The sequence below is a fragment of the Pinus tabuliformis genome, chromosome 3_2 (assembly GCF_031772625.1).
Source record: "Pinus tabuliformis cultivar Carrire ecotype Pingquan chromosome 3_2, CPIR1, whole genome shotgun sequence".
Classification (NCBI taxonomy): domain Eukaryota; kingdom Viridiplantae; phylum Streptophyta; class Pinopsida; order Pinales; family Pinaceae; genus Pinus; species Pinus tabuliformis.
Window position 1 is genome coordinate 112,930,584 of NC_142302.1, and position 25,968 is coordinate 112,956,551.

The following is a 25,968-nucleotide window of genomic DNA, read 5'->3' on the forward strand; positions in this document are numbered from 1 at the left end:
CTCCTTGGTGAGTTAAATTCCTGGGACAAACGTGCTTATGCATTTTACATGCATACTGTGGGTGTAAGCAGGGGTAACCCTACATCATTATTCTATTATTGGTAGGGATCTTCATTGTTTTTAGGCATGTCAACAGAAAAGCAGATGTTAGTGGGATCTCCAAAGTCCGTTTTGGATGAATATGATACCAGTGATGATTCTGATTCATTGTCAGATAAAGAATGTCACAAGTCAAATTCAAATAAACAGAAGCAACTGAAGAATGAAGGTGAAGCTATTATTTTATGTCCAAGTCAAGTCACTGAACACCTCAGCAGGATAATGTGTTTAAGCCTAGCAATATGTCCTCTCCTATGATAGATATGCAAAGTATTCTTGTGTCTTTATGTTTCTCAATTGAATAAAGTTCTCTTGTGAACTAGTTTTCTCTTCAAGTTCAGAAGAAGTTGGCAAAATTAATACAGAAGATTCTTCCGTGAGCGAGATAAGGGCCTCGACAGAATCAGATTTACTGATTTAGGTATTTGAAAAACACAGGGAGATAATAAAACACCAACAGACTCAAAGAAATTGATGACTGAGGGAGATGAGGACATGCCTAAGTCTTCAAAGAAAACTAAAATAGATGGGGAATAAAAGAAATCCAAGGAAAAGTGATTTTCAATGTGCTAAATTCAAATATGAAAGCACTCTAGTAAAAGAAAGAACTCCTTCACATAGCAGAAAGAAAAAGAATCCACCAAGCAAGGAGCATGTTGTGGGTAAAAGGAAAAAGAAGGTTAAGAGAACTAAGACCCCTACAACAGGGGCAAAAGGTGGTCCTAAAGGTGGCACACATGTTGACCTAAAAAATATCTTCCATCTCTTATCATCCATGGTAGCATCATGTGAATATGAGATTGGCACAGATCATAATTACACACATGTTGTTAATGATAGATTTTTTATGGAATTTTTTGTGGTCTTAATGTGAACTAATTATTGTCTTATTTTTTCATGTCTATTGCTAAAAGGAGATATTTTTTGGTTGTTGTCATGTTTAAAGTATGGACTTGTGAAATTCCAAATTCCATGTTTCCATGTTCATTGTTTGTGGTTGACTTCTTTTTGCATGTTTCCCCATTCATTGTCTGTGGCTGACTTCTTTTCTCTGTTGATTTATGAGAAGGGGACACACACACACACACACACACACACACATATATATGATATTTATGGTCCCTCGAGATCAATGGAAGCTATATCCACAAAATATTTATACTAGATTTACCTGAAAGGATCACTTCGTATCGGGTCAACTACTGAACATGATTCTAAGAGTGTCAAGAGAACTAAACCCTATGCCTATCTCTTTAACAACAGGGACTCAACCGAGCTAACCCTCAAAACTATATCTATGAATATATCAGATTGGTAAGCATATGTGCAATAATACATTGTTTTGTATATACATGCATATCAGTCTTCATTGTTCATCTGTATCGTTGACACAAGCCACAAAGTAGTATTGTCCTCCAAGAACCATCATATGTTATCCTACCTTTATTGTCTGGCTAGTTATATACTATAATCCACCCTAAATTTGTATCATTTGGCCAATAAAACCAAGCTTTGCATGTATAATTACCTAACTATTCTTGTATGCTTAGGACATATTTGGTTGTAACTCAGTAAGATTTCAAGGAGACAATATTTCACCCCTTTTGCATTGAAGACATCCTCTTCCATGGAATAGACATGTCTCCCTTTGCAAAATGTAATTGATGTCTCATAGGTAATAATCATGAGAGAATACTAGTTACTGATATGGACTCTAATTCATGTAAATTTTTGAGATAGGTAACTAGAACAAACTACATTAGAGGACATTCACCTTGTTGAGGCCTTAACTATACATGAGAAGTATTCTCCCTTGACCATGCGGGAGAAGATTTCAACTGACCTCCATTTGTTATTTATACTAATGAACATCTCTCCTCCCATGATCTCCTAACTATAAACATTTCTTGAGATTGGTTAGCAGCCTATACCAAAAAAAGTGATGAGGCCCTTGCCCCATACCCAAGAAATGAAATGAGTCAAATATTTGTAAGACTAAGCAAATGCAGGCTGGTAGCTAACTCACATCTCCCATTATAGTTAGCTCACATCACTCGAGGTCCATTCGTAAGCTATACTAGTGAACAACTCTCCTCCCATGGTCTCCTGACTTTAAGAAACCACCTGAGATCCATTTGTAAGCTATACTTGTGAATAACTCTCCTCCCATGGTCTCCTAATTGTAAACAAACATTTTCTTTAGGTTGATTACCAAGTTTTACCGGTGAAAGTTGATGAGGTTCTTGCCCTATACCCAAGAAACATATGGTTGGATCAAGAGCCATTGAAAGATTCGGTTCCTTATCAACCTGTTGTTGCTTAGCCACCAATTGATTGAGTTGAAATTTGAGCTGATTCACCTTACCCAGTTCCATAATCCGTTTACCTATTAGCAAAGGCACAATCAATTTATTGAGAACAGAGTTAAATATCGGCTAGACTGAGCAAATGCATGGTGGTAGCTAGCTTACAACTTCATAATAGTATCTAGGATAATTTCTAAATCATATCCTCACCACTGGAAAATGACCTAGGATTTGCAACATATTTTATACAAATATTGCTCTGGTACATCTCAAAAATGAAGGAATATGCAACTTATATGCATAGTTATTTCAACATTTCAACAACTTCCTCTGGTGGTCAACTTAACTTTTGTCTTCAATAATTGCTACAGATTTTTTGGATTTCAAACCAGCTCTCAAATGGAGCTTTATGAAATGTGCTATGATATAAAGAAATTTGATGAGTTGTGTACTCTTTTAGCAGCTATCCGGCACCAAAATGTAGTGCTTGCTTCCCCAATAAAATTGAAGAGGAGTGACAGTGACCTCTTTTTGGGGGTCTATTGTCTTGGATGGATCTTTAGGATTGTGTGAGAGGAGATCGATATTCCTAGAGGAATCTATCTGGGATACTATTGCCTCCTCTATTTGGGATATTATTTGCTCACAATAAACATGAGCCCTCAGCATGGATATTATGTCTGCCTTTTATTTAGGTGAGATTCAAATATCAAGTTGGCCTTAAAATGAAGCAAATAAAGATAGAAATAAGGGTGGTTCCATAATGGTTGATGTATTTATGATATAATACCCATGCTTTTTATCAGTGCATTAGGTAAAGACCTTTAGTTTTCAATTAAGGCAGACTTAAAAAATTAGGTGGCTGAAAAGAATTGTTGTTGTATGTATTCCTTGGTGTGCTCTGAGCTCAAAGTCATGTATATGCTCATTTTTTATCAAATATAGGTGAGCTGAGACAGGACTCCTGGATGGCCTTGTAGTGTGGCAAAACGAGGACATTGAGCATATATTTTCTTATTGTTTCTTGGTGAGGTCCTTGTGCAAAACTATTTGTTATTGTTTCTCTTCTCTGGTTTCCTATTCATGTCATTGGATGGTGGTTCTTGTTGGAAACCCTGATTTTTTTTTGTTACTTGTTCAGCCTGCTTTGCCAATGGTCACATTAATGGTTCTTTTCTTCTGATGATCCATAAGAGGTAAGTCCACCAATAAGGTAGCAGTTGCACCTATTGTGGAATTATATTCCATAGATTTTGGATGAATAGGGAGTCTACACCTTTGCAACAAGTAGAAAGCTTATTAGAAGTGCTGACCATAGGGCTCTTCTAGCTTGGGTAGGTAGGGAGTTTAATTCCCTTTATGTTATAATATAAGACAGTTATTCTACATATGTCCATTAAAGAGTTCTTGAGTTATGATGAAGAGAATAATTCAAACGAGTGATCTATATAGTTAAGGGTACTCACAGCTTGTCAATAGATATGCATACTCACTTCTTAGTGAACCCTTTTGTTGTTGGGAAAAGTATCCAATTCGGAATGTCCCTATCCCACTCTAAGAGGAGATAGTGCCTTAGCAACAAACAAGGAAAACTATCTGAATATTCTTCTTTATGAGATGTAAATAGATAAAGAAGGATGTAACTAACCGGTGTCTTCCGCTAGTTTGTCGATCCAATCACTCTCTCTTTTGTTCGCTTCCCGCTGCCTGCTCTTTCACTGGTCCAGCTTCACCCAGTTCCTGCAAGATCACAAGAGAGGAAAACTACACAAAAGACATAGATTCACATTCATAACTAGTTTAGGATCAGATATAAACTAAATATGCAAATATAACAAAACATCATTGAGATACAAGCATATAGGAGAAACTCAAATAGCTTTATTGATATGATAACAAGGTTCAAGAGGAGATACAACCAAGTGAGTCCCGATCCAGCATCTACCTCCCAGCAAAGGAATCCCTTCCTCTCCTCCAACAAAGCATAAATCACCCAATGTACTAATCTCAATCTCAAACCAACAGCGATTCTCTGCAAAGTACAAAATTCCAGCCTCCTGAACCTCTGGGTGAGAGATCCATATATAGATGTAAGCAGAGAGGATGATTCAGCTTATGTTTTGACTTGTGGCTTCTCTCTGTCAGTTCTTGCTTCCACTTGGAGGTTGAGAACCTCTTACTCATCACTAGTCGAATTCGTTGAGGCAAGTGTCATTGGAGAAGATTCTGGAAGCTTCCATGGTCTTTCCACCTCGTTGAATGAGCTTGCCATTTGTCATTTCCCGCTCAGCGCACCCTGGTAGTGCTTCCACCTGCGTTTCAGTGCACCTAGCCAGTGTAACCTCTGCATTTCAATGCAGGCAGCTAGTGGAGCCTCTGAATTGATCCTGAATTGACTATTTCTGAGTGGTTTTTGGTGGAGAACTTCTGGGAGAAGGTGTCATTGGTTGACCTTGTTCCTTTAGTGGTAGGAACAACTCTTTTAGGGACTTTGGATCCCTTGGATTATGGACATTTCATGCTCAATGCTGTAAGGCACAAAAATGTCTATAACAGTTGCCCCCTAAAGTATGAGGTCGTTTATCGGGTGAAATGCTTTATTAGGAGGATCCGAAGTTCTTCCAATGCTGGGAGGAGACCTGTAATAAGATACAATACATTATTTTTCATATTGTTTTCATGATCTAGCTGAGGCGGGCATTCCCATGCTCAGCTTTATAAATTCATTTTGACGTACATAGGACAGACAATCGTCTGATGGTAGACTGGTGATCTTGATGAAATCATCATCCTTTTGGTAGGATGATTATCTGTGCTGTAATGCTGTACATGTCAATGTCTTTATTTTTCCTAAATATATATCGTAGCCCGGATGGATGAAACTAGATCTGGGGTCTTCAATCTCGTTCGATCTTCACTCTAAGTACAAGTCGATCCATGTGAGAAATGTTCTGAAGTCGAACATGGAAAGACATCGCTTGATTACCAGTCAATGATGTAAACTGTTAACAAGCGCGAGAGGAATCACCGATAATGATAATGACCCTCAAGGTACTGCAGTACAATTCACGTGGTGTGAATAAAGGACTTGGCGTCGAGCACCACGCAAAATCTTTCGGTCGAAGGTCATTGATGTATACCTGTCGCCGGGAGTGAGAAACTTTCCATTGAGGCATGCAAGCTTCAAAGTACTGAAGGGGGTGTTCCTAGATCAACTTCTTGGATAATGAGCTGATGTCGACAAGAAGCGATCCGTCAAAGGAGGGCCTTAATGTATCCCACATCAGTGACATGGAACGGAGAAAATGATTTTTATGGAGGTGAAAACGATCTGATGATATATGGTTCAGGGTGGTGGTCATGAAAGAATGAAGGATAATGTATGGTAGTGGATGGGACACGGTTGACTTCTCTGGATGACTTCTCTCGAACATATCGGCGACACTTATGTGATGGATTGGTAGCATTTACCCCAAAGGTGGATGGTATGGTGAGACCATGGTGATGTGACCGGTGAATGTAACAACCCAACCCGACTCAGGCACGGAGTGGAAGTGTCATGTTCAAGAGCGACTTGCTACCAATAAAGATTCTTTGAGTTTCTTCCCAATTTTTCCCCAGTCATTGCTGACCAGTACCTCTTTATTTTTGTCAAGCTTGAGGAGGATAACATATGCTTGTTCTATAATTTGCCCTTCAGGCAAACCCATCGCTATGTTTTAACGAGCCTAGCGATAGTGAAACTCGTTCTCGTCTAAAGACAAGTTTGTCGCTATTAATGTTTTTAACGAGTTTAACGACAAAGATAACTCGGTCCTTTTCATTTTTAGAGAGTCTAAAAAGGAACGTAAAGGTAACTCCGGAATTCCTTTTTCGTCATCTAATCCCTTAAGTCCAAAAAAGTATAAAACAATACAGAAGGGATGAATTTTCGATAGTTTTAATGAGCCGAACAATACAAGCACTCGATCTTTTTGTGCAATAATCCCTCAGGTCCAAAAAGATTAAAATCTAGAGGAGGGATAGCACTTTCGGTCACTTTAACGAGCTGGAAGGCCAAAACTCGGCAATCTTTTCATATTTTACGAGTCAAATGAAAAGAGCTTAAAGAAGACTCGTCTTTTGAGGAACGATTGATAAAATGGGCAGCAGCTGATTCCAGGTAAGGGTTGGAATTTTCCAAGCACGACAGTGTCACAAGGATGGCTAGTGAAATCACTCTTCGCAGTTGTTCCTCAAAATGGGTAAACAATCAAATGGAGGTGAATGATCGACCAATGAAAAGTGGAGGTGACAGTGCAAACACGACCAAGGCTTTAATGGCTGATAATATTACATTCACGGTGGTTATTTACCGGAGGATAGTTCATTTTTTAAATGATCTTAAACGCGGATTGAAACAGTTGCTCGGTCTTATGTTTATTTTTTAACGAGCATGAACTATGTGCTAAAACTGCTCGATGATAAGTTTGCATGCCCCCAGCATAATAATGCAAATCGAGGTGCATGCCCCCAAGCTTCATTGCATTCAACTCGGTGGTTGGAATGAAGGTTTACCTTTGAGATTTGAAAAGGGGATTTGTTTCATTTTTTAATGAGGTTGACATAGTAAAAGAACTATCCTCATGACTCCTTGTTTCATTTTTTAATGAGGTTGACACGAGATAAGAACCGTCCTCGGAGTCCAAATCCATTAGATATAGAAGGTTTCATATTCCACTGAGGCCACTTCCACCAGATTACTCGGAGGTGGTAGGGAAAAAGTACCCATTAAGGCAGAGTCTTTTAGGAGACCTACTCCGATATTTTGAAGCGAATGATTGCTTCCATGGATCATTGGAACGCTTCCCCTTACTTGTGAACTGTTGGGGAGAAATGTTTGTTGGTCGACGATTGTAATTCCTCCTTGAAAGGGAAATGCAATCTTCCTGAAGTAGGTCGACACAACTGCGGCCATGGCATATATCCATGGTCTTCCTAGTAGGATGTTGTAATCGAGGTTTCCGTCGATTACTTCGACATCAATTTCCACTGTTTTCCCTCCTAGTTCAACTTTCAAGTTACTTAGGATACCATATGGGGTATATGTCCTTCCGTCAAATGCTTTTAATGTCGTCGAAGATCGCGACAAGGTTGGAGATCCTAAATTTTTCCAGCAACTCATCGACATAATGCATGTAGATGCCCCCTCATCAATAATTGTTCGATGAATGGTTTTGTTGAGGGCTTTCACTTGAATAAGGAAAGCTAGTTGAACTGGTAACTGAGGATCATATCCTTTATGATCAAAGGCCACAAGATTGGAATCCATTTGGTCAATCCCACCTATTGCTGATAATAAAGCTTGCTCTTGGGAGAGGCAATTTTGCGGTACCTCAAGTGTCGACATAGTGGACGGCGATTGGGCCAGGTCCTCTATTATATTATAATTCTATGCTATTTTTGCACGAGGATTAAATGTTGATTTGTGTACTACTCCCTTTGGCGACTTTATCATTTGTTCAGGAATGATGGGTGGCACAACTTTGGTCAAAGTTGTTGTCGAACTACTAGGTTGTTCATTAGCCTTGTTATTCGACAGTTTTGGATTCCCGTAATCTTTATTCCTTGTCAAAGCATCACTTTGTTGCTTTGAGGTAGACAACATAAGCACTTATGATCGGGAAGCATTTTGATTAGAAACCAGTTTGGTTCCTGGGTTTGGAAACGGATCAGTCAATACTGCTGAGGTTTTTGAACTCTTAAAGAATCTCTTAAGCTTAGCTTTGTATGGACATTCTTTTGTCCAATGATCCTCATCGCATATATGACACCCCGCAGGGGGTTTCCTTTTTCTCCCTTTCTTTTTCTTCTTGCCCCCTGGTTGCTTCAGTTGTTTGCCCTTGTCGGCCGACACGGAATTTACTTCTGAAGCAAGAAGTTCCTCATTTGCATTATGACTAGAAATCTTACAGGCCTTTTTAGATGTAGTCTTTGTCGATTTCGTGTCTGTCGTGCCCATCACGCCATCGCCGGCATGAGAGTCATTGTTTGATTTAGGAGGAGGAGGAATTGAGAATTCTGGTCTAGGGGCGTCAGGTATTTTGTCATAGAACGTGCCGAACTGAGTGTAAATCAAGTCTAGATATTGTGCACGAGCGATAACTTGCTCTTCTGTTACGACTCCTCCCTTTGCCACATCTTCCGTGATGGAAGGTAGTAATGACTTGATAAACCATTAAGCTAAGAGCTGATCGGGGACGTACGTTTTTACCATCCTACGATGACATTGCCACTCATGTATATGATCAGATATGTGAGTGGCCGTTGTCTGTTTGAAGTTGGTAAGAAGTTTTGTTCCCGTTTTGTACCTTATTGGTAACTGAAAATGGGTTAAAACGGTTGTGGCTAAAGTGCTGAAGTTGTCGAACGAAGCTCTAGGCAATTCGATGTACCATTTTGTTGCCGGACCAGTTAACGTCCTCTGAAAAAGGCAAAGCCTAATCGAATCATCGTTTAGGGTGTTTGATGAACACCACAGATGAAATGTCATCACATGATTCGACGAATCTTCACCCGGATTTCCATTAAATTTAGGAATATCTGACGGAAGTTTATGCGGAATCGCTGGCCACCAAGGGGCATAAGCAATTGGATCATTCGTCAGCCGGTTTAGATCTGGTAATTCTAGAGTTGCTACAAAGGGCAACTGTTGATTCAGGTTAGGCGAAGCATACCCAGGATAAGACGGAATCGCCTGAGCAGTGGGTCTTTGCATACCAGCATAATGTATTTGATGCTGGCAACTTTGACAAGGTTGATGGACATAACCATTATAATATGGTTGTTGATAACTGCTTTGGAAATGCGATTGCCCATTACTTACAAAGACTTGTTGCTCAGGTCCTTGATATGATTGCTGGAATGGGGGTTGTTGAGTTTGAACCAGCTCTGGTTGTTGGACCATTTGCTGTTGACCAATACTGGATGATTGACCAAGATGAGGAGTCATAGTACTTGTTTGAGCCTGAGTCGCTCCAGATAAGGAGGCACTAACCTGAGGTTGTGATTGAGTTGTTGAGACAAGAGGCTGTTGTATTGCAACCTGAGGCTGTTGGGGTTGACATACAACAGGTAGCGCTTGTACTTGCGACGCAGTCACCATAGCAGGTATAGTGGGAATATTCGACACAGGGTGGACAGGTATAGTGGGAATATTGAATATACAACCCTTGGTTGCTGAGGCAGTATTGGTACCCAACCGATGGATGTAATTCCAGTTTGACCTGAACTTTGTTGTAAACTCCCATATGGTTGTTCTCCGGGAGGGAACAATGAAGAGGCATACTGCCCCCCATATGGTGGAAATCCAGTACTTAAAGGGTAAATTGGCTTTTGAAGACACATTGGATCAATTTGTTGAGTTTCAACATAAGAAATACCAGATGATAATCGGGATGAAGAAATAGGAACTAACCATGTCGTCGAAACAGTCCCTAATTGGACTCCAGCTTGTTGTTGACAACTTGTCGGGACAGATGGTATACCGGCGAACATCGTTGGAGTAGCAGTAGGAGGCTTTGTCGCTGCTGCGTCGGATGACACATTCCTGGATGTCGACGGATGTTCAGACGTATCTAGTCTATCCAAAAGATTTTCTAGTGATTTCGATTGAATTTCTTCCACGATCTCAAATTACTCGATCAACTAAAATAAAGGGGAAGTATGTTTCCGAATTAAATGAATTTTAGACGCTTTGACACAACTTGTTTTTTCAGTTTTTAAGAGTCAAGAAAAAACAAAAGATGACTCTAGTCTCCTTCGATTTTTAATGAGCCTGAAGTGACAAGTGCTCAGATGGACCTTTTCTGTTAAGGAGTTTGAAAAAAGGCCAAAAGGAATTGCTCTGGAGTTCTAGGTAGAGGGTGTGCCAAAATTTTCGCAAAACCGCAGAATACTTTTTAGGGTACGGGCGGTCAATCTTCCTGAATGCTGTGTTCAGTGCATTGCGATCAGTAGGGCGGCCGACACGGCTTCCTATGGATAAAGGTTATATTCCTATAGGGGTCTCCCAATATATACGCGACGGTACGTGGGAGCACAATCCGTACTGGCACTTATCGTCTCTCAGGAGGAATCACCCAACCATCAGTGAGGTGACCAGTGACTAGGTTTTACGACGCCGGAACACGTCTCTAGCCTAGACCTCTATGTTGTGCGTTATGTTACAAAGCGTTGTTAAGTTCATTCAATTTATTTTAGGTTGATATTTCTTAGAAGTTTGCCTTTTTGGATCACCACGAGATGTATGATACAATTCCTAAATGCAGTCTAAAGATGATAAGCAAGCTTTTATATCTTTTCAACAATGAAAATCCTAGCTACAAGGGGAAAAGAAAGACACCATCTTTTCTCAAGCAGCATAGAGCACACAGTAATGCACTTTTTCCTAAATCAACATACAAACTGTCAAAATACAAATGCACATATGCATGTATTTGTTTTCACTTTCTTAATATTGATGCCTAAAAAGAAAGCTGTTGTACAAATTTGAATTCAATTTCAAGTGAAAAAAACAAACAAGTTCCTTTTTCGAAATCAAAAAGACGATTACGACACTTTATGATTTACTTGTTTCGACACTTGAAATGCATAAATTCAAACCAAAAGACAAAAGTAGAAGCTAAATCAACAATGAACAGCAAACAAACTCACTCCTAAGATCAAAGCGACACTTACGACAGGTCTAGATCTAAGGGCGACAGTATGACTAGTTTACTTTTGTAATGGGAAACTGCAAATGATGTAACAAATACACAAAGAACAAATACAGTTTCTTTATACAACTAAGGCAAAATTGAGGCAAAGAAAAGGGGTTTCAGATAGGTACACTGACAGATAACAGGCTGCAAAAACAGAGATAAAACTGAGCAAAAGGAAGCAAGGAACCACAGCTGCACAAGGCAAAGACTGATCAGCACACCCTCAACACAGAGAAATTGAACTTCAGCGCAGGTAGCCTTCACAGGACCTGCATTGAAATGCAGAACCTCTTCACAGGGTCTGCGCTGAAGCAGAAACGAGAGTTGTTTCTGGGTTCTGGGTTACGGTTTGCAGCTTAATCTACAGTTTTTGGCCGGATAAAAGCTATCAATTAGGTACAATTAGAAGGATGATTTATAGGAGGACTAAGATCTATCACAAAGGGCTGTTAGAGCACTTGTGGATCAGCTGTTCAGATCATAAACAGGCCCAGTGAGTGGACTAGAGTAGCTGATCTCTACTTTGCATTTGTAGATGGCAAATGCAGTTCGATTCGGCACTCTTGAGTTTATGAAATGAATAGCAATAGAAACACAAGTAAACTAACAAGATACTTTCCCCAGTGGAGTCGCCAATTTGTTGTTGGGAAAAGTATCCAATTCGGAATGTCCCTATCCCACTCTAAGAGGTGATAGTGCCTTAGCAACAAACAAGGAAAACTATCTGAATATTCTTCTTTATGAGATGTAAATAGAGAAAGAAGGATGTAACTAACCAGTGTCTTCCACTAGTTTGTTGATCCAATCACTCTCTCTTTTGTTCGCTTCCCGCTGCCTGCTCTTTCACTGGTCCAGCTTCACCCAGTTCCTGCAAGATCACAAGAGAGGAAAACTACACAAAAGACATAGATTCACATTCATAACTAGTTTAGGATCAGATATAAACTAAATATGCAAATATAACAAAACATCATTGAGATACAAGCATATAGGAGAAACTCAAATAGCTTTATTGATATGATAACAAGGTTCAAGAGGAGATACAACCAAGTGAGTCCTGATCCAGCATCTACCTCCCAGCAAAGGAATCCCTTCCTCTCCTCCAACAAAGCATAAATCACCCAATGTACTAATATCAATCTCAAACCAACAACAATTCTCTGCAAAGTACAAAATTCCATCCTCCTGAACCTCTGGGTGAGAGATCCATATATAGATGTAAGCAGAGAGGATGAGTCAGCTTATGTTTTGACTTATGGCTTCTCTCTGTCAGTTCTTGCTTCCACTTGGAGGTTGAGAACCTCTTACTCATCACTAGTCGAATTCATTGAGGCAAGTGTCATTGGAGAAGATTCTGGAAGCTTCCATGGTCTTTCCACCTCGTTGAATAAGCTTTCCATTTGTCATTTCCCGCTCAGCGCACCCTGGTAGTGCTTCCACCTGCGTTGCAGTGCACCTAGCCAGTGTAACCTCTGCATTTCAACGTAGGCAGCTAGTGGAGCCTCTGAATTGATCCTGAATTGACTGCTTCTGAGTGGTTTTTGGTGGAGAACTTCTGGGAGAAGCTGTCATTGGTTGACCTTGTTCCTTTAGGGGCAGGAACAACTCTTTTAGGGACTTTGGATCCCTTGGATTATGGACATTTCATGCTCAATGCTGTAAGGCACAAAAATGTCTATAACACCTTTATGTTGATTGGCTCCATCTAAGACTCTTGACCGTAAACATCAATTTTTGAGAGGGATATCGAGCATCCAAGTTGATTTTTGTGATAAAACAAACTGTTAAATTTCTTTTCAATCTTCCTATACGATATCAAACACCCCTTAATCTTGATACCTGCATGTCTTTTCAATTAAGGCTCCGCTGAATCTTGACACTTGCATGTCTTTTCAATTAAGGCAGTGGAATTGTAAGACAAATTAGCATTTCATTCTGTTGGTTATTTTCCTAGAATATGGAAGTGAGGTTTACCACAAGAAATTGCAACAAAGGTTAATTTGGTTTTGCTGGAGTATGTAAGGGATAATCGAATCTAATTATTTTTCTCATTTGTGAGAAGTAACTACTCTAGAAAGCTTGGCAGCGCTCCAAAACAAGGTAATTGTAAAGAAGGTTCATTGTTGTAATGCTATAATTACCCTGGTACATAATTGACTTCTCATCAGAACCAAAACAAACTTGGAAAATTCATATAGGAGATGTTAAACCAATGAAATAACCTCTTGAAAATTAAGATTCTCAATCACGTGTTTTTATTGAAGTTATTGACTAGAGTTTTATTAATTTCATTTTTTATTCTGGTGAAAGACTAAGAAGTCCTATAAACGTATTGGGTCTCTAAGCATATTATTGTTGCATCCAAAGTGATTGTTGTGATAAACTAAAGTGTTAAATGTCTTGTCATATTTCCTATATGGTATCAAACTCCCCTGGATCTTGATACTTGCATGTCTTTTCAATTAAGGAATGAGAAATTGCAAGGCACATTAGCATTTCAATTAAGGCAAGAAGAATCACGAGACACATTAGCATTTCATTTTGCTGTTTGATTGCATAGAATCTGATAGTGACGTTTGCCACAAGAAATTTTAACAAAGGTTTAATTTGTGTTTGTTGCAGTATGTAAGGGATAATTGAAGCCAATTATTTTTGTCATAAGGGATAATCAAAACTAATTATTTTTTTCATTTGTGAGAAGTAAATACTCTAGGAACTTTGGCAGCGGTCCAAAAACAAGGTAATTGTAAAGAAGGATCATTGCAAAACCCAAGACTTGTTTGATGAGAAATTAAAGCAATCCAACTATTATTTCTAAAAGTGGTATTCCATTTATATATTGTTTCTTTTTCTAAGTCTTCAAAGTTCTCAAAGTATATGGTACTCCATTATTACATAGGGTGGAAGATCGATCATGAAACAACTCTGATTCATTATTTAACACCTATTTTTGGTAATTTTTATATCCATTATTGTTTATTGTATAGGGGAGGATTACTATAAAAAATCTGGTAGTTGTGAGCACAAGTCCTGGTCAAAGTGCAGATCAGGCTGAAAGGAAACTTTTCATTGGTGTTCTTTCATATGACACGGCCAATGATAAGCTTCTAGAAGTCTTTTTCCCAGTATGGAGAGATAAAAGAAGGCTCAGCTGCATATGATAAGAGTACCAACAAATCCAGGTTACAAATCTAATATACATCAGTTTGCTTTGTGATGGGCAGTTTAACATGCTTCTGTTGTTAGAGATTTATGCATGTTTTTCAGAGGCCTAGCTCATTTGGCTATATTTGTCTTCATTAATTTTGTATGAATTTGTCACCAATAGGGGATTTGCTTTTGTGACTTTCAAGACTGTGGAGGCTACAAAGCGGGCTCTTAAGGAACCAAAGAAAACCATTGGTGTAAGTAATAGATAGTACTAGATAATGTTTGTCATATTAGTTGAAGGGCAGTCGTTGATATTGACACCTATGTTCTATGCTTGGCATGCAGGGAAGGACTGTTATTGTGAAACTTGCAGCTGATGGTTAGAAGGAGAAACTATCGTCACAGCCTATAGTATCTCCAGAAATGTAGAAAGCTTATGGAACTGACTATCCAAGCCTGAACTCATATCATAGGCCGAGGCCACAGGTACCAGTCTCTGCATCACCACCAATTTGTTTCTCAGCATATCCAATCAGGCCTTCTAGCATATGCACCTCAGCCTCCATATGCAACATAACCTACATACGAAGGAATTTTATCTGCTTCTCAATATGGTGTTCGAAGCTCAACAACACCATACAACTCAAACAAGTATGAAAAATATGCAACATCCCTCCAAGATCCACAACTCCTTCCATTAGGATTGCACACAACACGTGGTGGAGCAGGTCCTGGTCCAAGCTACCCATACTATGGTTCCACTGGAACTGGCTTTTAATCAAACAAATTTTTTATTGAGAAATATGTTCAACAAATCAATGGCAGTTAATTTGGGATCCTACATGCATCAACAATTTAACTGAACTATGACGTAATAATACTGGAGTCGACTTGGTAGTAGTCTACTCACTATTTTAAATGTCCACTAGGTTGTTTCGACTTCTAGTGAATGTGAAGTTACACATTTTCTGAGCTCAATTTTCTAATATTCTGTTGCAGGAAGAAGAAATTCGTTATCATATATGTTACCAGTGGAGTTTTCCAACCAATGCACACTCACTGAGCAGTTCTATTTTTATTTGAATGTAAGTTGGTGGCATGCTATGATCTGAAAAGGCTAGTTAAAAATTATGTTTATTTTTCTTATAGACATGTTGGAGTTTTCCAACCAATGTACACTCACTGAGTTGTTTTGTTTTTATTTGAATGTAAGTTGGTGGCATGTTATGATCTGAAAAATGTAGTTAAAAAATTAAGTTTATTTTCTTATAGACGTGTTGGAAAATATTGTGTTTTCTTTGATAGGGCATTGCTCTCCTCCATATATTTAAATATAAATATATTTTTTGTCTTGGGGTAATATATTTTTTGAATCCTATGTGTAAATATCTAGCTTCTTTGGAATTCAAATGTTTGTCTTCAATCTTCTTTTCGGAAATATCTACACAAACTACACCTTCCTCAATCTTTCAATCTGCTTTTTGGCAGTATCTACACAAACTACACCTGCCAAAGGGTTGTCCTCAATCTACTTTTTGGCGGTATCTCCACAAACTACACCTTCCTCAATCATTTGCAGAGACACGTATAACATGGTGTTGGAAAACTTATCTTGATGAAGTTTCTTATCCCCTGAATACTCTATGAAGAAAATTTGAAGAGCTTGAGAAACTTTCTATAGTTTTCCATTCCTGAAAATTAGAATTGGAGCATTCAAAATCAATGAATATGTCCACAACATTATAGTTTAGGGATCAAATTTGTTGCCTTTAATTCCATTTGAAGGCCATATTACCGATGAAAGTATGGTGCCAAATCTCAATTGTAAAATGAATCAAATAGTAAAAACCTAATGGTTTAAATTGTTCCATGTTTGCAGAATGACTATTTTGTCAGTCTCCTCTTCATTCTTAGCACTTGTGGATACATAACAGATTTCACTCAGATAGGAGTGCATATATTCATGGATATTCTCACAGGGAATTACTTTCATTCAAATAGGTTTTGATATAGTGGATATACTCACGGGGAATTACTTTCACTCAGATAGGAGTGGATATGTTGATAGGGAGCAGTGATTTGGGAACCTATAAACATAAAATACAAATACATGAAATGATTGAGTTAGATAAAATACAATGGTCCAAAGAGATAACAAATAATACCATCCTTTACACCACTGAAATAAGGATAAGAATAAGGATAAGAAGCAACAAGTAACTACATTACCAACATCATATAACAAATGATGAGGGAGTTTATTAATGTTCCCCTTACAACTAAAGTCTTTCTATTAAGTTTTCCTCATAAAATTAGGCCAATTTCTGATGAACAAAAACTATTATCCATTACATTGTTAATTAAGGTGATATGATATTACTTTGTTATGAAATGTTTGATTTAACTCATTTAATTATGAAGGTTCCAGAGTCTTAATGAAGAGCATTTTCATAAATCCTTCACTTTGAACATATCCTGGTTGGAATCTCCCTGAAACATAACATATGAAAAAAAGAAACACAAGTAAAGAAACAAAATTGCATAAAATTTTGACTTCTTTCCTCTATGTTATTTTTTCTTATGCCATTTCCTTACGGTGTTTCCTTTTCAACATGTGGTGAAATGCTAGTAAGTATACTAAAAAAAATGCTTATTATAGTTGTATATCCTTTAGCATTGTTCTGAAAATGACACTTATTATCCATGGCTGTCGTGTAATATATGTTGAATATATTTTCGGAAAGTATATATTTTTACTTATTATAATGTTATGTAATCGCATAAGGATGTAATAACTTGTTCTTTCCGTGTAATGTAATTATAAAAGATATATAATCTTGATTATGATTGCATTAGTTTGCAAACACGGTAATTGGGTTTTTCCTTCGACATAAATTCTCATTAAATTTATAATCAAAATAATTTTTAAACAGTGTTTTTTATTATTTAATGTTAGTAAAGGATGAATTTATATTTAAATCTGATAGACATGGAGCAGTGGAGGGAAACCAAGGGAGGGTATTTAATTTTTCTTAACCTCAAATTTATATATTTATATTATTAATGTTTAATACTAATTATAGTAATTATTTTTAATGTTAATTTTAATAATTAAAATGTTAATAAATATTAATAGTAAATAATAAAAGTGGGTGGAAGAAATTAGTTTAGAAAATATGCTTAATTCTTATGTCATGGTAATTTTTGAACCAAATCGTTTTGTTTCTGTCTTAGGGGAATATACTAAGTTTTTATCTATTAGGAATATGCTTAGTTTTTATTTAGTATCTCAGATCTTATTTTATAATTTTCAATTTGGATTACCATACAATGTAGGGTGATTCGAGGAGGTAACTATCATCGCTTAGGAGAATTTTGTGAGGGACTTCCTACTTTTTTGGGGGTTTTCATTCCTTTGAGACCTTTACGTTTTAAAATGTATGAAATCAACTATTGGTTGCCCATATTTCTGGTTTTTTTTCTTCTTTCTCTCAAATCCAAAATTTCTTGTTCCCATTGGTTGTGCACTTACTGTTTCCTTTTTTTGAACTCTCCAATTTTCTCCTTGATCTACAAGGAGATGAAGTCCTTTACTAGCAGGCATCTTTTCACAATATCTAGCAATGTGTTCATATTCATCACAAAATAGACACTTCAACAAGATTTTTTATAGTCAAATTTTTGGTGGTTATTCCATCCTCCTATGACTGGATTTACCTCTGAAGGAAACCCTTTTTCCAGATATACTTCCAAGCATATTTTATCGTAGAAAAAAAGTGATCTCTTTGGTTCAGCTTGATCCAGATATTTTCCAACCCCATTCCCTATTGCTCTAAAATAATCATCACTCCATAGGGACAAAGGGAGATATGGGAACATAACCTACACAAGGATTTATTTCAAAATATCTTAATCTCAGTTAAAATCCCAAAACCACTGATTTGAATACATTCCCTTCGATCAGAAGAAACATATCCTCCTTGAACTCAAATAAGAATGCAAAAGATCCATTACTGCAAGCATAGAAACAGATACCCCCTTCATTTTCAACTTCCAAGTTTGCTTGATCCAGGTTTCCATAGACCAAGGAGATGACCACATCCCCATAAATTTTCCAACTAGGGCACAATGCAAAAGGAAAGAGTTGTTTTGGTCGCTCCACTAAGATGATCTATAGAATGGATAGTTTCAACGCACTTTACAGAATTTGACTGATCATCCTTTGATTTAGGGTGATTTACGATAGCAAAAATAAAAAAAATTAAGGCCTTTAGCTTGTCCTGAAGAGGAGGAAGAGGGGGAGAAGCCCCCTCTCGAGTTATCATAGCTAGGTGAGGTAGAGCATAGGGTCTCATCCAAAGACATGCATGCAATTACAAAACTCGATATTTCAGATTTAGGCATAAACAAATTACTTTTATAAATTATAAAGTAATAGAGTTATTAATATAACGTACTATAGTTATGCATTAAATATTTATTAATGTTATGGTAATTATTACTATAACATATAAAGTAATAGTGTTATTAATATAAAATGGATTAGTTGAATATAATGTATTAATATTCACATCAACGTATTAATAGGTATATAGAAATTAATTATATAAATTAATATGGTATCCTAGGAGAAGGGGGGTTGCACATCCATAAGTTTGGAGGGAAACATAGGAATCGAATTCTCACTTATTTTCAGACCTTCATCTCTATTAAGGTTATTAGGATGCTTCCCTATATCGATGGGCTCCCTAAATTTTCTATGGTCATAATGACCTATTTTAGCAAGGATGAAAGTCTTTTCAATACATGTTTGATGATTGGTTTTATTGGAATGTTCAACTAAAGTAGAAATTTTAGAATTATTATGCTTCATGTCAGCAATGTGTTCTGTTAGGTTCCTATACTGATAAGGATCATAATTTTGAATTGATTATGTTAATGTCTTGTAAGATTGCACATACCTTTGCTTTTCTGCAAATGTTTTCCATATTAAATAAAAAAATGTAAAGAGGGTATGTCCTAAAAGAAATATCAAAGGACAAAAAGAATAAAAAATGATGAAAAAGGTTAAATATATGAACCCCAAAAATAACCAGATCATGAAATTGTGCAAGTACAAATGACACTACGTTTTTACTTTATTATGCAAAATAATGGTTGTGTGCAGCTTATCATAAATGCCACAACCTATGGTAGTCAAACTGTTAAATCTGGACTACTTCATGCTTTGAATTTCATGTTTATAGGTAGAGAATAAAGATCTAGCCAAATAATTTAATCTTGGCAGATCAATAGTTAGGTAGAGAAATAAAATGTGCTCATAATCTTAATCTGAACAATTGGAAGATATAAGGTTAGAATTAGATAGTTTACTTTCCAAAAAGAAAAAAAGGAAAGAAAGGGTATGCTAGCTTAAATGCACCCATAAAGTGAAGAAAAAATGTTAGGGTAAGTAGAGGGTAAGTAGAAGAAAGGTTGCAGAAATACAAAGCTAGTTGAAACGTAAGCACATTTATCATGCTTGATTCAATGTTTCAATGTGCAGGAGCAGCTATGAAAGTGAATGGATGATTCACTAGTTGATTTTATTAACTTCCCCTTCGTTTCATTTCACCCCACACTACATACTTAAGAATTTCCCCTTTACCCCTTCATTTCTTATGAAAGCATCTTTTCCCTTCATTTTGACCCTTACCCCTTGGCTTCACACATTCACTATTAATTAACCCCCAAAAGTAATTTCCTAACCCAAAACTCCTTTCCCCTATTGTGAAATCAATTTCCCTTGAAAAAAATCAATTTCCCCTTATTGATAAACCCAAAAACCCATAAAAACCCCTTATCCTAACTATTATTCCCCCCCCCCCCCCCCCCCGCTTCATAAAGTTAATCCCGATAAAACCCCTCTTACCCAAAGTTTGGTTTAGCCTGCATTTCTTAACTAATCTCCACCATATTCACCTTTTACCTGATATTAACTCACCCCCTTGGTGCAATCGAGTAAACACCTTCACAGTTTAATCCCAGTTCTATTCCATAAACCACTGCATTTTATTTAACCCGCATTACGTTAAATCCCCAACTTATCCATTAAATAATTGCAAAACACTTGTAATTAAACCCCAGGACCCACTAATCCCCACCTCCTCTGCCTTTGTGCAACTCCGCTATGCGATAATCGTTGGATCTCAAACCCCCAGATCCTACGGCCCACAACCATATCGTGCGCTCCTGATCTCCGAAGTTTACCCACTCGAGAGCACGCGATATGAGTGGTTTTGCTGAGGCCCCCTATGGTTATGTGGCAGCATTGTTTTAACTCGCATTCTCAAAAGTGGTGCAATGGCCTCCTAAAGCGCCTTTTCACCCAGGCCTAAACTGCTCACTATTCACAATGTCAAAACCTGCACCAAATTTTAAAAAGCTACCCATTAAAAAACTGAAAACCCTCCTTTTCATTCCTTTTGCCCCTTTATATAGCGAAACCTATCAAACCCTTCGGGCGCCACCCTGAACCTCTACAACACAACTTTTACCTTTGATTACATTTAAAACACTACCACGACTCCTTCCACAAAGATCCATGTTCAATAAATGCATCAAATGCCTTCCCTGCCAAACCTGTGTTTTATTAATAACTGTTGTATTTCACAGGTAATTAGCAGAAGACCAGGGCTTGGAGAAACAATTTTGATACTAGTCACAGAACTGATTTACTCCAAGATTTGAAAGGAAATCTATTAAAAGCCTTTATTCAGAATAAGAAGAAAATTATACACAAAACAAAGAAGAAATCATTTACAGAAAGAAATATAGTTAAAAGACTAAACAGAGGAACCAGACAGAACATACAGTTGAAGGACAAACAGATCAAACCTACATAAAAATGCTCAATATCCCAGTGCTAGATGCTGATACATGTAAAAAAATAAATAATTTACTGTTGAAATACACAATAACAAGTTAAAATATAAAGTAAAAGTAGAAACACGGTGAAGGATATTGACAGGTTAGTAAGGTCAAAGTGTATCAGGCTAAAGAGTATCAGCTAAAATGTCATAAGTAAAAATTACATCTAGCGTGAAGACTAAACAACCAAGCATATTAAAGGGCAAAGGATCAGACATCAAAGACAACGAAATCTAAATAATAGGGATAGCAAGCAACAGTTGAAAAACTGTCTCTATCTTCTTGCATGAAGATGCTTTCCTTTTCCTAGATTAGTTCTCAATACAGTTTGAGATATTTTGTAAATTACTTTGTATAAATAATTAATAATTCGAAGTATGTAGTGTGGATTACTATACATTTGTAGAGTTATTTTGACCTTGAACCTAAGGGTCATTGCAGCAATTTCAGGTCAACAGACTGGAGCAAGTAATTAAAGCATTGAATTATAGGATTCATGAGATGAGCTATTTGTAGTGAAGTATCTTCTTTATGTGATTTTTTACCTTCTTATGTTTTCATAAACTTAATTGTAATTCCAAATTTGAATGTATTAACTAGAAATATCACTCAGAATTTGTTTAAGTACAGTCTGTTTTGCACAGTTAGTCATTTATATGTTTTCCTCTAATAATTGGATTTGAGAACCCTTAATTTCTCTCTCATCTCATTTGACCTCTTTCATTCATTCGATAAATTTTCCTAGGGAACCTTTAATGGCTCCCTGGACCTTATTAGAAATCACTTCACCCTCCAGCCTTTGAGATTTGTAATGACTCACCTAACTTGCCCTGTAGACACTGTCTTTTAAAAGCTTGATCCAGTCTAGTTTATCTAATATTGACTCCACAGCTGAATGGTAAAATCAAACTGCTTTTCATCTAAGTGAGTGATCCCACCACCCAAATTCAAACCAAAACCCAAGTGCAACCATAACTAGCCTAAAATTAATTAATTAAAACAAAGTTAAATCATAAATAAAGAGCCCTATGAGATTAGGAAGGATAGGTCCTAATCCCCAAAAGTGGTGTGGGAAATTTACTGAGCCCTAACATGTTCCTAATTCTAGTCATGAGATATCATCAAGTTTACCTAGCATAGGGTTTCCCACAAGAATAAGGAATTAAATAAGCACCTTTTCAACACTTAGGATCAATGGGATATTTTATATATTTAAGGAAAATATGAATGGTGTTTATGCACTTAAAAGTTGCCTTAATGTTATCCTTTCTCAAAATATGGGAAAATTTGTTAGTAGTTCCTAAAATGTAACAAAGGTGTACTTTTCCAACAACATTTTCCATATTCTCTTCATTTTTATTTTTAGATACTTCGTGGGCATTTCAAAATTCTTTTGATGTTGTGGCATCTATTGTATCCCTTCTATTTTAAATCTTCCTTAATATGGGCCTTTTTACTCTCTATACATTCCTTGTCAGAAATTCTCACTGCCATGGTTGCCAAAGTGTTCAAAACACCAAGTTTCTAAGTCAGATGGTACTGGGAGCTTGCATGGAGTTGTTGTTCAGCATGAGTATTTTTATGATAGACTCAGTGAGATGTGGAATGATCCTAATTATTGGTAATGGGAAAATCCAAAAAGTGAAGGCTCCCATCCACTTCAACTCCCATGGTAAATTTGATGAAATCAAATTAATTATTGAGGTGTTGCTTGAAATATTTAATTTATCTCTTCCGTGTGGCCATATGATGATGGTGTCATCAACAAATATTTTTAATATATATAATGTAACATACCTCATGTACACGTAAAAAAACATTTTATAGTTATAAATAATCAAAGAAGTATTATTTATAAATACTTCATATATCATCATTATTATGACCTCCTTTGAATTGTAATTAAATTCCCCACTACTATGAGTGATACCTTGAGTATCTTAAATTCTCCATTCTAAGTTTTACTCTAATGTAATTAGTCATTCGAGCTACACTTTATTTGAATTCACATGGATTGTTTTATGTATCCATTGGCTTCCATTTTTTCCACTGGAAAAATCATAATCTTTCATTTACTTTGAAAAATTACATATTGTAGATGCATTTAACATATGCTATAAGTTCTTCTGCCACATATGGGTATATCTATATATCTAATCTGTTCAAAAAGCAAAAAACATCACGCAGGATGTTCAGTGTTGTTCTATGATATATATACATATTGCCTCGCAGGGCTGCAAGTAGTTTGTATTTTCAGCTATGTACAGTAAGTTCACAAAAAATATCATTTTCAGATTTGCATCTCATGGGCTTGCTGCCCTGTGATAGTGTGTATCTATATATGGACGATGATAGTATTGGTATGCATTTGTTCCACGCTGCTCCTGGATCATCCACTCTCCTCTAGGTAGTGTCGTGGCCTCCTTGGATAGTTGGTCGGCACTGTTGTTGTATTCCCTGTAGATATGTTGACAAGAGATATCAGTGAATTGTGCCTTTAGAATTTTGGTATCATCCAATATGTAGCTGAGAGTGTGTGTGTGGCATATATCAGTATTGTTGAACCAATCAATGACATTATTCGAGTCTCCAAATATATGTATATGCATACAATTGTGTCCTAATGCAAAATGCAGAAGATGTCGGAGAGTGATCAATTCAGCGAAATTATTTGTGCCAGATCCCAGACCTAGTTTCACTTTGTAAAAATGTTGTTCATTGATGTATAATAGAAAACCGCCCCCACAGCCCTGCTGTTGGGCTGCGCCATCAAAACATGTGCATGGTGTATTGTGATCAATTCTCGGGGGCTCGTGCGGAATTCTAACTCTAGGCTGAGGCAGCTCAGGTAGCTCGTTATAGGCCGAAATGATGTGAGGAGTGAGATGCGGCTAGTTTATTGGTTTATCATTGAATATCAATCGGTTTTAGGCAAGCCATAGATACCAGCACATGACGACAGGCAGAATTTTTAGTTTGGAGTTTTTGTGATTGTAGTACCAAGATTCCCAAGTCCAGATTATGTGTTCACCCTCCCATTTTCCAGAGTGATGTATGGAGGATGATAGTGATTGCCATAATGCCTGTAGTGTACAACGATTTATAAATAGGTGTGCACTCGATTTTGATTTGAGTTTGCATAGGGTGCACCAGGTCGGTCCGTGGACTGCACGGCGCATGAGATATTCCCCAGTGGGGACAACTCCTCTTAAGAGTATCCATTGGCTTCCATATATATATATATATAAGTTTGTGTAATTTGTGTGGAGTGTATCTCATGTCTAACTATATTTTTCACTTCCTTTTGCATAATAATAAAATGATATTATTTAATTTAGCAACTCTATCCATTAAGGTCACTTTGTTCCTAGATACCTAGGATATAGTGACTTTTGTATAGACAAAAAGCCACTATAGGGTCACACCTTCAACCATCATTTATTGATTCATACATTATAAGGTTGTGAACCTATAAACGCATGTTTTCATTTGTTTGGATCATATACGTGGTAACAAGTGGGCCTTCTAATACATATGGTGCGTCATGGATACACCACGTAGTTGCTAGACCATGTGCCTACATATTTTTTTACGTATTAGGCATCATTTTCGAATTTATGTTTACATATATATATGGGACTTGAACGGTTAACATCCAAAAGTGTTTCAAAAATAAATCTAACCAAACTTTCATTTGTTCATCTCGCTTAGTGTTACGCCAGCTGAGCACCACTTGACTATATGTTGAGTTCCAAAGTTTATTCTTGCCACCCTTCCTCTCCTTGTTGTTTAGGCATTGATGTGCCTACATAGAGGAGATACATCTTAACTACTTGCGATAGGAGGTGAGATTTGAAACTATAGCCTACATTGTATTTCGTTTATTCTTTTCACTATCTTCATTCTATGCTGGCTTAACTAACTCATATCTTCTTCTTTTTTTCCTCTAAAAAAATGTAGGAGTGAATTAATTTTTCTCTAGAACAAAGGTGATTCCTTAATTGTGATACATCATTATGAGTTCTTTGTCCATCTGATCTGAAATTAAAAACTTGAAGGTTTCTTGAAAAAGTTTGCAGGCTAGTTTGTGTCTTATGGTCAATGGAGCGAAATTGTAGAAGCACATAACCTTGGAAATTTTAGTTAAGCTTTGAAATAACCCGAGAAAAATAAAAAACATGCAACATCAAATAACAATGATTTGATGAAGGAGTTCACTCATCCTGGGCTATGTCTCCGAGTTCAACTTCTAGTGTTGGCCCTTTATATTATATGCTCAGAATGTTAATTACATCAACAAGAAATGCTCAAGTCACAAAAATAATGTTGACATTGTGTCTTGAACACTAAAAAATGCTTTTGTAGGCTCTTAGTGGGCTCAAAAAGGCTAAAAAATTACCAAGTTAGACCTCTTTCTTCATTTCTCCATTATCTATCCTACAAATTCCCCAAACTGCAAAATTGAAAATGTTTTTTCTACACGAAATCCATTGTTTATTGTGCAAAATGTCAGATAGTTAGTTGGGTTTCATGTCCCAAATACCACCCATTTTAATGGTCATATGGTAGTTCATGTGGCTAGGGGTGTCGGCCAAAGGCCACGCGCTCGCTGACTCTACTACTCCTCGTCATGTTACAAGCCATATGGCTATGGGATGGGCGACATGCTCTGACCCATCTGCCGCTAGTCCTATTGTCGGTCGTGTGAGATGAATGAAATATGTAACTTCTCACCCCCTCTATCTTACACCGTCAGAACGTCA